Below are 19,243 nucleotides of genomic sequence, written 5' to 3'. Positions count from 1 at the left end.
AGTGAGTGAGTGAGTGAGATCCATTTAGTGCTAATTACATATTGGTATTTAGTGCTTGTTGGTAGAAATTGGGAATGGTGATATTTATTTGAATTTTATATCAAGTAGTTCAGTTGGTGTTCAGTAGATCATGTTTTCTACGTTAAGTTTCAAATTTAGGTTTAGGAAATAATTTAGGTAATAATTTTTTTTTAACATTTAAATATCTGTAGGTTCGTTAGTACCGTATAATACTTAGATTATCATAAGGAGTTCTAACTACTGCAGCTTTTACATTTGAGCAGACTATAGACATGGTATTTCATATATCTATCACAAAGGTAATAATTTTTTTTCAGTTAAATAACACAATACGCCTGTAAACTTTGATTTTAAAAAAGAAGTTAGAGAGAATACACTGTATTTCATTGGAGAATTACTGAACAGTCTTTGGATTGTTGACTATTGTTTGCTGCATTCTGATGAGATCAAAGATTAGAGGGTAGCTGAGTAAACAATAATACAAAAATAAGCTGATTCTGATAATTTGTAGTGCCAAGTCCCCAGCATACTTCGTACTTTGCACCTTCGATTAGTCATTGAGTAAAAGTTAATAATCAAATTCTTATATCCCAATAATTGCAATACCAAGTCCCTGGGATAGATTCGACAAAAGTTTTTAGACCTCTTATTCTTCAGCATTTAAGGATACTTTTATTCTCCATCCCGCATAGTAGGGAAAATAGTAATCCGCCGGCAGTAAAAATAACATAACCGCATTTCAGCTAAGAACTGTAGTGTAGACACAGTAAGTTATATTAGATAGTATTTTGCCTGATATATGTGTGCATCTTTGTGTATGGTAGCCCTCTCGCTCCTTCAGCATTTAACCAAATGGCAATTTTCATTTCTGTTAGAGCATAGTAGGATAAAATAATAACTTACTAATAATTTTTAAAGCAATGATCACAATGACAACCACCACCAGCACCACCAATAATCTTACCGTCGGCAACGAAATGAAGTAAGTTACAATTGGGCAACCATCCTCTCCTAACAATGATCAAAGTTTGTACCTCGAAAGTTCCGATCCTTGAAGGAGAATGAAGGTATCGGCAAAAGAAAGAAGAGCCCCACTAACTACTGTATTCGGAGACGCCGAAGTGCTTGAATTCAATCTCGCAGAAGTTGTTTTGCTGCCAGTAAATCTATTGACACGAAGCTGAGGTATTTGAGCTCCTTCAAATACCACCGGGCTGAGCCAGGATCGAACCTGCTAAGTGGGGTTCAGAAGACCAATGCCTCAACCATCTGAACCATTCAGCCCGGCTGAAAGACCTCCTACACCTCCCTTATCTAATAACGTCGAGGACGGAGGAGAACCAGATTGCCAAGAGAAGTAAGTAATTCGTCTTTATTCATGGCGAGGAGATGATAAGTAAGTAGAAGCAATGCAATACTCAGCTATGGTATGGTTGTCAATCCACGCTCCCAAGTTGAGAGTTCCTAGACCCCCTTTTAGTCACATTTTACAACAGGGAGGGGATACGGGAGATGTATTCTGTAACTTCTACCAACAGGGGCTGACTGGATTCGAACCCACCATCTCCTGAACGCAACTCACAGCTACGCTACCTGAACCGCACGGCCAAGTCGCTCGGAGCAAATGAATGTACTGTAGCTATCCTAATTTTCATCTCACCTTTTCGTTGTGTACGCCCACGAGTACCGATTAAACTACACAAGATATGCATGTAAGTACCACAGACGACTTTTGAGTAAGATATATCTAGTATTCATGTTTAAACCTTCATTAGAAAAGGTTGGAAACTATTATTAGCTTGGAAAAACTACGTAATAGCTTGCGTTTCAATACACTGATAAATGTTGCTTCCCCTATTTTAGAATGTTAGGTTAAGTCGAACACCTGCTCAAGTACTGCTCATTTATTTTATGTGAAGCACTCTTATCTTATCTTATTAACTTATCATTAAACCAAGGCGTTTTTTCCAGTGGAATGGAAGAAAGGATTTGTTAGTCCAGTTTTCAAAAATAGTGATAAAACTGACATAAAACAATATATACCAGTTATAATTTCTTCTCATATTTCCAAAATGTTTGACTCAATAATTCTTGACAAAATCACACCTCTCTTTAGAAACATCATCATTGATGAGCAACATGGATTCTTTTCAGGGCGGTCAACCTGTAGCAATCTTCTTTTATTCTTTCAGTTCCTCTTGGATGCAATAGAGAACCACTCCCAAGTGGACTGCATTTATACAGACTTCTCAAAAGCTTTTGACACTGTCGACCACGATATCTTGCTGCAAAAACTAACAGGCTACGGAATTAATGGGCCTCTCCTCTCATGGTTTGAATCGTATCTTAAAAATCGCCTGCAGATTGTTAAAATAAGGAATCATTTTTCTGCACCCATTATTGTTACCAGTGGAGTTCCTCAAGGATCTCACCTTGCGCCCTTACTTTTTACTCTACATAAATGACATTAAAAATATACTTAAGAATTCTGAAATGCTTTTGTTTGCTAACGATGCAAAAAAATTTATGCAAATTAATTGTCCACTTGATTGTTTAAAATTTCAAGATGATTTACATCATCTGGAAAAGTATTGCATTCAAAATGGGTTGAAACTTAATCATGAGAAATGTAAAATAATATAGTTTTTTAAAAACAAGAAAATATCATTTCGGTACAAATTTAGTAATAACATTCTAACTCCTGTTTCACAAGTTAATGACCTTGGTGTTTTATTCAGTTATAACCTATCGTTTAATGAACATATTGAAAATATTTGTAAGAAAGCATTTCAAAGATTGGGTTGCATTACTAGATATTCTAGAGAATTTTCAAACTTAGCTACCTATCGATTGCTGTATGTGTCTATGGTACGCTCTATACTAGAATACTGTACACCTGTTTGGAACCCTTCTCATCAGACCTCTATCCATAGATTAGATTAAGTACAACGAATTTCTTCGTTTATATTCATTTAAAGCAGGATTCTCATATGATAATGTTGATTATACATCCTTACAACAGTCCTTAAATATGCATAGCCTGTCACAACACCATGAATTATTGGATACACTCTTCATTTTTAAATTGCTTCATTCCTTGGTGAATTGTCCACAACTCCTTGCAAAAATTAACGTGCATGTACCAGACAGACGCACGAGGTTCAAGAATACATTTTCTACAAATTGGCATAGAACTAACTACGCATTCAATGGGCCAATTGAACGAATGTCAAGATCTCTAAACAAACTGGATATTGATATATTTAACTGCTCATTGTCAAAATTGAGAAATAACTTACATAATCTCCAAATATGACTATTACTTTCCTGTGATTACTTGTAATATAACCTGTGTATATATCTGTACATATTTTTCAACTTATACTCCACTGAACTTTCTTTTTAGTGTGTTTTGTTTTGTTTATTCTTCTCTACTGTTATGTAAAATGGTATTACCGTTAATAAAGTATTAATCCATTAATTAATTCATTAACACATCAAAGCAATTGCCAGAAAATTTAGCATTAGCGACAGAAATGCTGGAGAATAACACCGGTTACACCGAAAATTACATTTGCAATGAAGCTAAGCGAAATGCTAACACCGAATAATTTAATAGTATAATAACATGACCCACCTGTACCTCCCAGGTAATAAGCGTAGGTTATGAAGCATACTGGCGTGAGTTAAATATAAAGCGATCGTGGGGATTAGTAAATCCAAATGTGAAAACAAAAACCGAGTACTTTGTGATCCACTTAGCCATCGAACTTCAAAAATGTATCGTTCATAAAATATACCTTACGCTTACGCGGTTTAGATTCCTCCAACTCCAAACACAGTAAAGAATCCATTAGTAAAAACAGGGTCGGTGAGAACCAGGGAGTGAACGCATCCATACCAACCCAAGAAAAACATTTTCCCTTTCTCAAATAGTATATTTGCTTTCTTCAAGAATCGATGTTTCAAGTCCATTAATAAAGAGATACCCACAGGTTTGGAATGACACGCAAGAGCCAGAGGTCTCGCTGGAATCAAATGGAATAAGCAAGAGACTGAGAAAGAGTGCCAGCACTGAGTAATACTTTTATGAACAACAACGACCTAGAATAACAGAGGCGGACGCGCTACCTGGCTGAAGCTAACTGAACGAACGTCCGCCATGTTTTCAGTGGTTACATAAGCAAAGGGGCGTGGCTCTCGAGTGACAAAAATGTTGAAAATACGCATTACAGAATCACTGGTGCAAAATTAAAGACCATTAGCCCAAAGTTTAGAGCATTCATAGCAAATAGCGCCACTTCATCCATGTGCGGTGCGAGGCCAACATCACGATCACCTGAATGTAGGGTAGTTCGAAAAGGATATAGGGAGAATCGTCATACAGTGACATACGAAGAGACCACGAAATCGTAACAAGAGCGTTACCTTGCTTGGCTGTTGTGGTTAAACGTAAAATGCAGTGAAAACCGTGGACGTAAATTAGTATTTATGACGGAAATCCTGAAAATGAAAGAGACCTACGACAGGTTACAACTTCATTCTGATCATATTGTTAAACGTATTGCATCCCCATGAGTACCACTGTATGTCCAACCCTTGTCCTGTTGCTGTGCGGGGTCGGGTATAAAGTGAGATGAATCTTCGTAGCGAGTTTTTACGATCGGATGCCCTTCCTGACGTCAACCTCTTCAGAGGAGTTTATGAGATAAAATGAATGACTTGATGCATGATATATACAATAGGAGAAAGGGAAATGGTGAACCCTGGTGCCGGTATAGGGTAAAGTAAGGTAATTTGGTGATAATTTTAGATTATAGCAACATAAAGGGAAAAATACATGATTTATTTCCTTTAAATTGCATGTATCATATAGATCAGAACATTATCTATAGGTTTTGATCATGAATGTTTTCTTGCAAATACTTTATCTTGAAAAAGTGCTTGACGGAAGCCGCTCTTCTCTTGTTTTCTATCAGACATTATCATAATAATGTTATTGCCTTTACGTTCCACTAACTACTTTTACGGTTTTCGGAGACGCCGAGGTGCCGGAATTTTGCCCCGCAGGAGTTCTACATTCCAGTGAATCTACCGACACAACGCTGACGTATCTGAGCACCTTCAAATACCACCGGACTGAGCCAGGATCGAACCTGCCAAATTGGGGTCAAAAGGCCAGCGCCTCAACCGTCTGAGCCTCTCAGCCCGGCACATTATCAATACCAACCTCAAATACACTTGATAAAATCTACTTCAGCCAAAGTCGACTTTGGAAAAAAGTAGCAAAGTTAGACTTTCCTATCAAAGTAGATTTTGCAGAGTATTCGCTCAGTCTTGTTCTTGAATACGACCCAAGATAAGAAGACCTCACAGTTAGGAATGTTATCTTCACGTAATGAGTAATATAAATTCAGGGGACATAATACTTCTCGTGGAATTTATTCACTGAATTGTTACCGTTTTTGTTGACATATAATGTGATGCGAGGTAAATACAGTGTGTGAAAGTTTGCAAGTGCCACTATTCCAAGAAGTTTTGCGTACCACGTCGAAAATATAAGTAGACAAGTAACCATACTCTAATATTTTCATTTTCTTCGAATGAGGCCAGGATACATTCATGGAAGAAAAAAAATCCCAACCTAAAATTTAACTATTATGTACCTTGTAGAATACAGGAGTACGTTTCACTCATTTTCCAGAGCTGATTGTGAATTGTCCTTTTGTTATATAGATTTACAACAGCGAGTTTTGTTGTTGACTAGCTGTAATACCCGTCGTTGACGGGACATTAATTAGCATGTGCATGATGACACTTGTCCATCCCCATATATTGTTCCCCAGATTCTGAGGCGCATACATGGGCATACCCCTCTCCCTGTAGGCGGGTTGTGACGTACTCGCTTCCTTGATCTCTGTGGCCATTTGCAGTTTCATATTCTTTTGAATCATTGCTGATATTGATTTGATCACTTCCTTTTGTTTTTCTTCCAAAATTTCGTGTGGCAATTTCTAGCCGAGTGCAGCTCTTGTAAGGCAGACCCTCCGAAGAGGGTGAGCGGCATCTGTCATGTGTAGGTAACTGCGTGTTATTGTGGTGGAGGATAGTGTTTTGTGTGGTGTGAGAGTTACAGGGATGTTAGGGACAGCACAAACACCCAACCCCCTAGCCAGTGGAATGAACCAATGAAAGTTAAAATCCCCGACCCTGCCGGGAATCGAACCCGGGACCTCTGAACCGCTGACCATTCAGCCCACTAGTCGGACTTTTTTTCATGACGTTCCTTCACATTCTCATTTCTACAGTCATCTTCATAATTTTCCATGTCGATATAGGCTGATGAGCACGTCGTTTTTCACCTTAAGACAATCACGACTGAAACACCACCATCGCCACGTAACACGACTAAACAATACTTCCATGTTATCGATGCTGTTATTTTATAATTCCCACACTCTGAACGCGCATGTTCTGTTTCATTCTTACAAAATTGTAACAGCATCACTCCAGAGGCTCATGTGGCAAAAGTTTCAATTTTCTTACTTCAGAGTCCATCGACCTAACTCAACCTGCATGTAGTATAAAAACATTTCAAGCCCCCTGGGGCCTGTTCCACGAACGAACTTTGCAACTTTGCACTTTTCAGTTCAGATTTTATTCCACCATCACTTTTCAGATTTAGCTTGCAAAGTGAAAAGTTAGGAATCTCTTCACTTTTCAAGCCCGTTATGTTTCTCCATTGGTACAGAAATGCGAAGTGCAAAGAAATAAAGCAAAAAGTTTTCAGATATCTTGCAAAGAGATGACTCTTTTCATTTGTTAATTAACAAGCACGTACACTAGTTTCTCGGCGTAGAATTTGGTTTAGTGATATGAACACGTTACGATGAGAGCTTTTGTTAGCATCCAGTGAGGACAGTTGTGACGTACCCGCTCGGCCCACAGATGTGTGACAAAATTATAACGTGGCGGGTCACTTTAATAATATACACTGACTGACAGAGCAAATGCAACACCAAGAAGGAGTGGTTCGAAAGGGATGAAAGTTGGGGGAAAAACAGACGGCACGGACGAATAATTTATGTTTATTTCAAACCGATATGCAGGTTACACAATGCGCATGGCATCGACTCAGTAGGATGTAGGACCACCGCGAGCGGCGATGCACGCGGAAACACGTCGAGGTACAGAGTCAATAAGAGTGCGGATGGTGTCCTGAGGGATGGTTCTCCATTCTCTGTCAACCATTTGTCACAGTTGGTCGTCCGTACGAGGCTGGGGCAGAGTTTGCAAACGGCGTCCAATGAGATCCCACACGTGTTCGATTGGTGAGAGATCCGGAGAGTACGCTGGCCACGGAAGCATCTGTACACCTCGTAGAGCCTGTTGGGAGATGCGAGCAGTGTGTGGGCGGGCATTATCCTGCTGAAACAGAGCATTGGGCAGCCCCTGAATGTACGGGAGTGCCACCGGCCGCAGCACATGCTGCACGTAGCGGTGGGCATTTAACGTGCCTTGAATACGCACTAGAGGTGACGTGGAATCATACGCAATAGCGCCCCAAACCATGATGCCGCGTTGTCTAGCGGTAGGGCGCTCCACAGTTACTGCCGGATTTGACCTTTCTCCACGCCGACGCTACACTCGTCTGCGGTGACTATCACTGACAGAACAGAAGCGTGACTCATCGGAGAACACGACGTTCCGCCATTCCCTCATCCAAGTCGCTCTAGCCCGGCACCATGCCAGGCGTGCACGTCTATGCTGTGGAGTCAATGGTAGTCTTCTGAGCGGACGCCGGGGCCGGGAGTGCAGGCCTCCTTCAACCAAACGACGGGAAATTGTTCTGGTCGATATTGGAACAGCCAGGGTGTCTTGCACATGTTGAAGAATGGCGGTTGACGTGGCGTGCGGGGCTGCCACCGCTTGGCGGCGGATGCGCCGATCCTCGCGTGCTGACGTCACTCGGGCTGCGCCTAGACCCCTCGCACGTGCCACATGTCCCTGCACCAACCACCTTCGCCACAGGCGCTGCACCGTGGACACATCCCTATGGATATCGGCTGCGATTTGACGAAGCGACCAACCTGCCCTTCTCAGCCCGATCACCATACCCCTCGTAAAGTCGTCTGTCTGCTGGAAATGCCTCCGTTGACGGCGGCCTGGCATTCTTAGCTATACACGTGTCCTGTGGCACACGACAACACGTTCTACAATGACTGTCGGCTGAGAAATCACGGTACGAAGTGGGCCATTCGCCAACGCCGTGTCCCATTTATCGTTCGCTACGTGCACAGCACAGCGGCGCATTTCACATCATGAGCATACCTCAGTGACGTCAGTCTACCCTGCAATTGGCATAAAGTTCTGACCACTCCTTCTTGGTGTTGCATTTGCTCTGTCAGTCAGTGTAAATAAATTATACCTCATTGTTTCTCCATAAACAACATCCCATGGGCGCCAGCCTTCAAGCTTATGGCTTGAAAACGAAAGTTGATAATTAATAATAATAATAATAATAATAATAATAATAATAATAATAATACGTAATGAGTAGACCTGGGATTTTAGGCTCTAAAAAAATTAGTTTTAGGTGCCTAAAATAGGCTTTTAAAACTAGTAAATAGGCTTTTAAAAGAGAAAATAGGCACTTAAAATATGTTTTAAAAATGTGTGGATAGGCAGGAAATAGACTCTAAAATATTACAATATACACTATAACGTGATACTTTTTTACTTTAACAAATGTGGTATCCCTTTTCTTAACCGAAACTGCAAAATTAAGACAAAAAAGACATTTATCATAAACAATACAAAAAAGTCATGTGTCAAAAAAGGTTATGGATTATATGATATATCATTAACAGTACTGATCTAAAACTTTAATACTAAAATCACTGTACACAATTACAGCACTGTAGGCATCCAATAACGGTGTAAACGCGATTGGAGTCTGTGTTTATTATTTGTGAGGAACATTCCTACTGTACTTTCATTCGTAGTTTGCTTTACAGTACATACAATAATCTTCTCCAAATTTTCCACAGTCAGGCTGTGTCTTCTGTCTGTTAAAATCATTTTGAAAGCAGAAAGAGAGCGCTCCATACTCACATATGTTACAGGGGCATTTTTCAATTCAATTTCACTTGGTAAGTGTACCTTTTCCCCATCCATTACCTGATGTACCCTTTTCAGCACTGAATAACCTGGGTTCTTCTGCAGTACACTAGACCACTTGTCTCTTATTTTATCCCCTACATTGCCCCTAGCACTTTGTATGTTATTCTCAGCTTCCTCAATTACAGAAAATTGCTGTTCGAGACCGTTTCCCTTTTCCTCCATTTTTGTAATGGTGACAGGAAAAAATGAAAAATGTGCCTGAATATACGCAATGTCTCTCTGAACACTGGAACAATCATTTAACAGCTCTTTGACAGACGAAACACATGCAGAGTTGTCCGTTAAAGGCAAATTGTCTATCACCGTCATGATTTCCTCAAGATGTTCTGCATAATACAGGGCAGCTTCCATCCAAGAACCCCAACGGGTGATGATTGGCTGTGGTGGAAGGGGAATAGAGAGGAGTTTCTCTCGAAAGATGGCTATTCTTGATGGAGTCTTACAGAACACTCTTCATTGTTGAAATGAGAGTATTTACTGCAGGAAACTCGACCCTAACTGTTTCTGCGAGTCTATGCAAGGCATGGGCCATGCAAGTAACATGAATTAAAGAAGGATAGAAAGTTTTGAGGAGAGGTGCAGTGGCAATCGTGTAGGAAGCAGCATCGGAGACAAGAAGGACTTTAGAAACATCAACACTCTCAGGATACAATAATTGCAACACCTTGTTGATGAAGTATGCAATGCTTTGACTACTGACTTTCTCAAGCTGTTTAGAGCAAAGAAGGTGAGTGGTAGATTCCTGATTGGGTTCCTTCCTACTATAAGGTTAGCAATGTACCTGCCCACAGAGTCTGTGGTTTCGTCCACACACAACCATATGCAAGAATCCCCAATATCCTCTTGACAAAATGACCTCATTGCAACAAATATCTAAGTAAATTTTCTTTAATGTAGATGCTGATGGGATGTACTGCTTGGTGTATTTCTGTAAAAAATCTCTGAAAACCGGATTATACACAACATTCCAGGGGATATTTGCTGCAACTAGGGCTCTACACATATCAGCATAGAAACCATTATGGGTTGCAGGAGATATAGTTTGTGTGAGCAGAGTCTGTCTAATGTTACTTTTCATGGCTGCTTTCGCTTTGTGACTGGCAGTATCTGCATGCTGCAGAAGGTGGCATTTTTTCTCATGTGAAATGTAAAACACAATAAAGTGATGTCAATTAGAGACTAACATGAGGAATAGAAAAGGTGAGCTATTGAATAAAATTTATAATTTTGAACTATTTAAATTAAGCCATTATTACTCTAAAGTTAATTAAGAACAAAGACACTACAGTCCCCAAAGGGCCTTGGCTTTCAATAACGGCTGCTGCCCAGCTCATGGCCTGAAGATATTGGGTGGCGTGTGGTCAGCACGATACATCCCTCAGCCGTATTACCTTGCCTCGGTGACCCCTGCCCACTGTAGCTTCTCAATTGGCCTCACGATGCTGGGTCAATACCGTTCCAGACCTCATAGATTTCTAAATTACTGCCGGTAGCCTACTGGAAATCGAACCCAGCTCCCCTGGACTAGGTCTCTACAATTAATTAGAGGAGCCAATATCAAAACCTTAGTTTTAGATAAATATGAAATGTAAGATGTAGGCACATACCTGTTTTATTGCTATCAAAAGTACAAGCCATTGTTATATAAGCGCACTCTTAGATGATTTCGTTTTAGGCATGATGAACTATATTCACTTAAACTGATGTTCTTTCACTGGCGACTTGACACAGTATATCCCTTCTTACTACCTGCTCCTTGTTCTTTCTAGATAATCCTCCCCCTCGCCCTGTCAGTGTACGTCCTTTACTACCTGCTCGTTGTTCTTCTGAGCTAATCCTCCACCTCCACCCTTCACTCATCATTCCTTTGGTGACATTTGCCTGGGAAGAGCACATTTCTGTCAAAAACCCACCCTCTGCAGTTCTTCTCGTTCCAGGGAAGCCCATTGAGAGATTGTAAAAATTTCAGAAGTTGAATTTCATTTTAAATGTAGAAAATAGGCAATTTTAGGCACTACAATAGTAAAATAGGCTCTAAAGGTCCAAATAGGCATTTTAGGGCACTATGAAAGTATTAATATAAGGGATTGATCATGAAACGTCAACATATTTTTAAAAAGTCGTGTTATTTCGTAAGGAACGAAATAGGCATTTGCCTTAAAATCCCAGGTCTAGTAATGAGACTCAAAAAACTCCCAGGGGTGAGGTGACGGAACACAAATCATTATGTACTCTAACTTGGAATTTAAGGATCATTAATAATAATTTCACAATGTATCCACTAACTAGAATCTAAAACTAATGATGAAAAAATGACCATGAATCCAAAACATTCAGTGGATCCAATTCACAATGCCTTATTTTCTGAAATTATGCTTGTTGTTCAAAGGGATCCAAAATCAAAGTCACTGGCCCCTCATAATGGTAATAATAATTACAGGTAACGTAGACTCATGGTGTTCATCGCATGATAGTACTAATCACAGGTAATGTAGACCCATGGTATGTCATACATAATGGCACCGCTCATAGGTAACAGACCCATGGTGAACACAGTAGAACCAACACATTCCAGCGGAACACTCGGCACCCTCTCTCGTTAGACACTAGTCTGTGCAGCTGGGTGCCCGCTCACCCGGCTCGGTGCGATGCACACGATGGTCTTGATCACAGGCAACGCCTAGATCCGTTGTATTATTCACATAATTGTACTACTCCTAGGCAACGTAGACCCATCATGTTACGCACAGGGTGGTACTAATCTACGTAAAGTCGACCCATGGTGTTGCTCACGTAATGAGACTAATCACAAGTAGGCTCATAGTTCTAATTCCTGATCATCCCTGGGTCGGCCCATTTAGTCGCCTCTTACGACAGGCAGGGGATACGGTGGGTGTATTCTTCGTCTGAGTCCCCCACCTACAGGGGGTCTGAGAATCTGAAGAAATAATTATATGTTTCAAGAGGAGTGTTCTGTGTCCGGTTCCTTGGCTGACTGGTCTTCGGTTCAGACGGTCCGAGGTGTTGATCACATCTGATTCATCCCACCGACTCGGGGACTGGGTGCGTGTCTGTTCCAACAAACTCACTTTTATACTCAAACATCACAACACACTACCAACCAGCACACAAACACGCAATAGTGAATAATACCTCCCACATAGGGCCAGCGTCAGGAAGGGCATCAAATCGTAAAACGGGGCAGGTCCACATGTGCGACGCAATTCGCACTCGCAACCCAAACACATGCAGCGGGGAAACGTGGTAGACGAAGGAGAAAATGAAAACATTCTGTTTACAACTAAATACAATATATCTGACTGATGGGAATAAGATCTATCTAATTTGCTTTATGAAACTTAAGGCCACAGCTGAGTCCCTCCTACTCCTAGCCCTTTCCTGTCCCATCGTGGCCGTAAGACCTATCTGTACCGGTGCGAGTGCGACGTAAAGCAAGTTGTAAAAATAAAAACTTTTCGTAAGCCTATTCCCCGCATTTCACCAAATCAATTTGAGGAGCCGACTTCAGATCTACCTTGGTGAACGATGGAAGATGCCTACCATTAACATTCTATACTCGCACATTATCCACACTGGGGATGGAGACTGTATGCTGCAATCAATCTACAGGAATGGACAAAGTTATCAACTACAGTATTTCGATATTGTTGGAGTTGTACTTTGTGAGCCGGCCCCGTGGTGTAGGGGTAGCGTGCCTGCCTCTTACCTGGACCTGAGGCTGGTTCGAGGTCTACTCAGCCTACGTGATTAGAATTGAGGATCTATATGACGGTGAGATGGCGGCCCCGGTCTAGACAGCCAAGAATAACGGCCGAGAGGATTCGTCGTGCTGACCAGACGACACCTCGTAATCTACAGGCCTTCGGGCTGAGCAGCGGTCGCTTGGTATGCCAAGGCCCTTCAAGGGCTGTAGTGCCATGGGGTTTGGTTTGTACTTTGTGAGTTTGGGTTGTGCCTGAGCCCACAGAAGTCGAGCAAAGAAAAAGAACAGCTAGCCTTGATTTAGTAGTGTTAACCCAATACATGTCTGACTGTCGTGGGTTAAGTTGGGTTAATGAAGACGCATTGTGCAAGGCAACGCCATTGTCTGATATAATTAGACGTACAAAGGAATAATCCAATAAACAATGGGCGTGCTTCTACCAGAATAGGAAATTATTTCGAAAGTAGTTTTAAACAGCTTAATATCTGAATCTCAAGGTATAAAGTCAGGAAATTTCTGCATACCAATAATATTGGTATTTGTGATTTTTCGCAGACAGGAAAAGAAAATGTCACCACCTTAATTTTTTTTTTCTACGAGAGTATTTCGGAGTAATGTGTATCCTGCAGACCTACTGTCAAGAAAGTGAACCGGTAGCAGAGTATGGTATTGTGTCCAGCTCCTCTTTCATTTTGCCTATTTCACCTGCCTTAAGCTCTAGCTCTCTTCCGACTCCCATGGTGTAATGTTTTTGAGGCTTAGGTAGTCTAAAATCACCACCACCGTAACGAGCTTGAACCTCGTTCATTTCTCACTGGCAGGTACAGATCTTACTGTATGTGACCAGTTTCAGCCCGCGCAGTCTCCACCTCACGGCTTACACCTCGTGAGAAGGTAGGTCTATAGCAAGCACGCGGGTCCAGTTCAGTCTGGCATGTCTTTCACTCACGCGCGCCGACTTCAGGTAATTATTGGGGAGGGAGGCATCATTAACATGAAGACAGGCATGTGAAATGAAGAGCAACTATTAATGCAAACATTTCTAGATAATATTCACAAACAGAAAAATCAGAATAATAAAGCTTGTTTCTCAAATACATTTTTGAACGAGTCTTATGAACGGAGCTTTCAATAATATTCACAAGTAAACAGAAAAATAGAACTTGATTCATAAATACAGTAAATCTTTTAAGGAACGTTTGACGTACGAAGCTATCAAAAATAATTGCAAGAAAAAAATTAGAACTTGCTTCATAAATACATTTCCTCCAGATCTAATGCCTTAGCAGCCTCTGAAGACTACCAAACTCCACGTTTTAAAGGGACTTAACATCTAAGAGGAGAATTTGGGGGGGGGGGGGGGATGGAACTCTGCCCTCCTAAGATTTTTTTGGTGGGGGTGAGGGGCAGAAAACTCCTCTTGCGCCAACTTTACTGTTCTTGTTCATCTTTCCTGTTCGACAATCCTCGACCGGTGCCGTACAACTTACAACCACGGTACCTCGTGTCTGCTGTAAAAGGCGACTAAAAGAGGCTCGAAGGTTTCTCAAGTTTTGTGGTCAATTTTCGTTCTATTCAACTTAAACGTTATCGGACTTCCCGAAGTGTAATGAATCAAAATTCCACCTTAACGTTCCATGCGCCTTTCCTCTCAAAATATCCTCCCTGAAGAAGCTCCTACTGTAACTTAGGAGCGTGGAGTGGTAATATCACATCTCAGGCTGAGTCTGTCATTGCTTCAAGTTATTTATGGCGGTCTTCTTAGCTTTCATCTTTTCCAGCAACCTCCTATAATATTTTTATGACCCCGGCAGACTCAAGGTTTGCAGGGGCCTAGGAAGGCTTTCTTTTCATCTCTACGTGGTCCTTCCACCATCACTACACTTGATCAATATTTTCTCTCTTCTGGCCCGAAGACTAAAAAAGTTGGTGAGATCTAGGACGTCTCCATTTTTCAGTCTTTCATAGCTCTTCCCTGATGCTCTCGTTCTTCGATGAGCCAACATACTTCATCTTTCTCCTGTAATTATTGCTAAAGGATGCAACAGTTCCTCCGCTTTATTTAAAAATAATAATTACCACCATCACAACTTAAATCAAATCCCAATAATAGAATGACCAGAAATACAGGACAATGTTCATCCTCGTCCACCATTAGCATTTCATGTATGCAGTAAACAACGATGGCAAAAGAGAAAACATTTCAAGCGTAAACCGCATACATCTTTCAATTGCATCACAAAGAGAGGAGGGAACGGAATACGGGAAATGGCCAACGGTATTCCAGACATTCCCTGCTAATTCCAGCATTGTTGACAATTTAGCCACTCTGTCTACCTTTTAAAACCACAAGAGGCAAAAGATAATCCTTCAGCTGGATTATAGTATTTCCTCTTTCTTTAGATAATCGAATCCCTGGTGTATAAGCAGTTCAACAATAGTCGAGAACTATCCATCATTTATTTGTTTTGGCCAGAGGGACCACTCAAACTGGTAAAGTAGTGAAGTAATATTTTTTCATCGGATTCAAATCGTCCCTTAGGATATACTGTTTAAATTTAGACGTCTGCAGTTCCCCGTTAGTTTGAGTTTCGCTACATACACCAACAAGAGAAGGGTAATCTCTTAAAGTTGTAGGACTATCTTCGGAAACGTTGCTTCTCCCATAGTCAACTGTACGTGGGTTGTTTAAGAGTTGGTAAGGCAAACACACTATACATCTTAGCTCCAAACAGGACACTTAATACTGTATAGTTTATTCGAGAGAGAGAGAGAGAGAAAAAACAGTTTGTGTTTTTTATAATATGGTCTTTTACATATTTTTTTGCAATTGGCTTTACATCGCACCGACACATGTAGGTCTTGTGGCGACGCTTTTACACCGTTTCAATATTATGTACCACCCATCAATCTGGTATCTTAAGCATTGAAAGTAAATGTTAAAAATATAATATTTCATATGATTTATGTAAAAACGGTGTTAATGTTTTTATTTATTTTGCTTTTTAATAAATGGTTTAAAAACATTTAAGTGTTTAAATTAATAAACGCGGGTGAAGCCGCGGGTACATGCTAGTATCCTATATAAAATACCACGTAGCTTAAACACTTAAATTTAAAAATTTATTTTGAAATAATGTTAAACTTAGATATTTTCTGAATTTGTTTTCGGAAAATATTGTTGCGAATACAGCACTGTTTGCCTAATTTAATTTAAGATGACTAAAGTAGTAAACACACATATACACTGACGTGGTAAGTCATCGTGTCGGCCCTCCTCTAGCTCGGCCAAGTGCAGCAACTCCTCGTGGCGTCGATTCCACAAGTGCAAGAAACACTGACCCACGACGTTTGGATAGCTACCTACAATTTCCTGCTATTTGCAGGTGCAAGGTTTTGAGTGTGAATGGACCTCACCACCATGCCCCATAAACGCTGGGCAGGGTTCATATTACGCGAACGAAGTGGTTACAGCAGTCTTTGAAAACTCTCCAGAACACTCCTCGGACCAATTCTGGAAAACTTCAGCTCGATGACAGGGTGCATTATCCTGGTGGAATATCTCATCATTCTGGAGGTACGTTAAGTCCATGAAGGGCTGCGTGGTCACCAAGCAGTCCAGCGTAGCAGTCACTGGTCAATGACCTATTCAGGTGGATCAGCAGGTCCAGCCCAACTCACCCGAACACACACCCACACCATTATGGAACTACCACCTGCCTGTGTAGTGTCTTGTTAACAACTGGGGTCCATGGCTTCATGTGGCCTGCGTCATATCCGAACCCTACCATCAGCTCGAAACAACTGGAACAAGGACTCACCGGACCAAGGTACATGTCACCAGTTCTCTAGGGTTCAATTGACAACGTCACGCGTCCATGTGAGGGTGCCCGGTGTCGTGGTGTTAACAAGAGTCTTCTGCTCCCACATCCCACTGACCTGATGGATATCGACTGTGCGTGAGCAATATCTTGTATCCCACAATGCTCCTCCGAAAACTGGTCACGCCTCCCAGCCACACACGGATAAGCAGTACATAAGCAGTACATCAGATCAACGTTCGTTGTGTTCATTTTCCTGTGATATTTTGTAAAGGAAAATTAACGCGAAATGCATTATACTATACGAGTGCATAAATACTTTATGAACATATACATTCCTACAGCACGTTACAATACGGTAGATGCTGCATACTAGTTCAGCATATCATGAAAAAATTGAATGAATATATGAAGAGATAGAAGATTTAGTACAAAATGTGAAAGGTAACGAGAATCTAATTGTGATGGGAGACTAGAATGCAGTGAAAGGCCAAGAAAGAAAAGATTAATACAGTAGGATAATTTGGATTGGGACAACTGAATGAAAGAGGAACTCGGCTGGTTGAATTCTACACCAACCATAATTTAGTCCTAGCTAATGCTTAGTTCAAACACCACAAAAGACGGCTGTATTCGTGGACGAGACCTGGAGACACTGGAAGGTATCAAATAGACATCATTATGATTAGGCAGAGATTCAGAAACCAGGTATTGGATTGCAAAACTTTCCCAGGAGCAGACGTGGACTCTGACCACAACTTGTTAGTTCATGAAATGCCACCTGAAGTTGAAGGAAGGAAGGAAGGAAGGAAGGAAGGAAGGAAGGAAGGAAGGAAGGAAGAAATGCAAGGAGGTGGGATCTAGACAAGTTGAAAGAAAATAGTGTGAGGGACTGTTTCAAGGAATATGTTACAGAGGGACTAAAGGAAACATAATAGAAGAAGAATGGACAGTCGTAAAGAATGAGGTCTCTATAGGGTTGCTGAAGAAATGATAGGAAAAAAAAGAAGAAAAAAAGGAAAGATCACCTTAGAATCAAAAGATAACACAGGAGATAATACACGTGATTGATGAACGACGAAAGTGCAAGAAAGTACAAGAATGCAAAAAATGAAGAGGATAAAAAGGAATACAGGCGATTAAGGAATGAAGTGGATAGAAAGTGCAGGACAGTTAAGGAAGAATGACTGAAGGAGAAGTACAAGGGTGTCCAAAGAAAGGTAAATGCTGCATACAGGAAAATCAAGGAAACCTTTGGAGAAAGGAAAACTAGGTGTATGGATATTAAGAGGTCAGACGGAAAACCACTTCTAGGGAAAGAAGACAAGGCAGGAAGATATCCAACAGTTGTATCAGGGTAAAGACGTAGATGATATGGTTCTGGAACAAGAAGCGGCTGCTGATGCCGATGAAATGGGCGACCCAATATTGAGGTCAGAATTTGACAGAGCTTTGAGAGACCTGCACAGGGACAAGGCACCTGGAATTGATGACATTCCCTCTGAATTACCGACTGCCTCAGGGGAAACCAGCATGGTAAGGTTATTCCATTTAGTGTGTAAGATTTATGACACAGGAGAAGTGCCATCCGATTTTCGGAAGAATGCTGTTATACCTATTCCCAAGAAAGCCGGTGCTGACAAGTATGAAAACTACCGCACCATTAGTTTAGTATCCCACGCCTGCATAATTATAACACGTATTATTTACGGAATAATGGAAAGACAAGTTGAAACTGAGTTGGGAGAAGATCAATTTGGCTTCAGAAGAAATGTAGGAACACTGGAGCAATCCTGACTTTAAGTCTGATCTTAGAGGATCGAATTAAGGACAAGCCCACATACATGGCGTTCGAATATCCTTAAAAAGCATTCGGTAATGTTGATTGAACCAAGCTATTTAAGATTCTGAAGGGGATCGGGGTCAGATACCGAGAACGAATTATCTACAATCTGTATAAAAATCAGTCTACAGTGTTAAGAATCGAGGGCTTCGAAAAAGAAGCAGCAATCCAGAAAGGAGTGAAGCAAGGTTGCAGTTCGTCCCCCCTACTTTTCAATGTTTACATACAGGGACTTTTTTCTTCTTTTTTTTTTTGGCTCGCTCCGCAGCACCACTCAGAGCACGGCACGGCTGGCGCAATGACTCTCCGTCGCTAGCCGGTATAATGTGCGCTTTTCCTTCCCACTACGCACAGCAATTCACATGTTTTTTTTGGTTTTTTTTGTTAGTTGCTTTACGTCACACCGACACAGATAGGTCTTATGGCGACGATGGGACAGGGAAGGCCCAGGAATGGGAAGGAAGCGGCCGTGGCCTTAAGGTAGAGCCCCAGCATTTTCCTGGTGTGAAAATGGGAAACCACGGAAAACCATCTTCAGGGCTGCCGACAGTGGGGTTCAAACCCACTATCTCCCGGATGCGAGCTCACAGCTCCGCGCTCCTAACCGCAATTCACACTAATAGAAATCCATTTCTAGTGAAACTATATGTC

At 41.2% G+C, this 19,243-nt stretch overlaps 1 protein-coding gene across 6 annotated transcripts in view; it reads right to left on the bottom strand.

Annotated features, from left to right (window-relative positions):
• Positions 1 to 19,243, bottom strand: part of Atpalpha (sodium/potassium-transporting ATPase subunit alpha) — a 324,453-nt gene that overhangs the window by 167,044 nt on the left and 138,166 nt on the right. The window lies entirely within an intron of this gene.

The sequence above is a fragment of the Anabrus simplex genome, chromosome 1, assembly GCF_040414725.1.
Source record: "Anabrus simplex isolate iqAnaSimp1 chromosome 1, ASM4041472v1, whole genome shotgun sequence".
NCBI classification, from domain to species: domain Eukaryota; kingdom Metazoa; phylum Arthropoda; class Insecta; order Orthoptera; family Tettigoniidae; genus Anabrus; species Anabrus simplex.
This window is presented reverse-complemented; position numbering and strand designations above follow the sequence as displayed.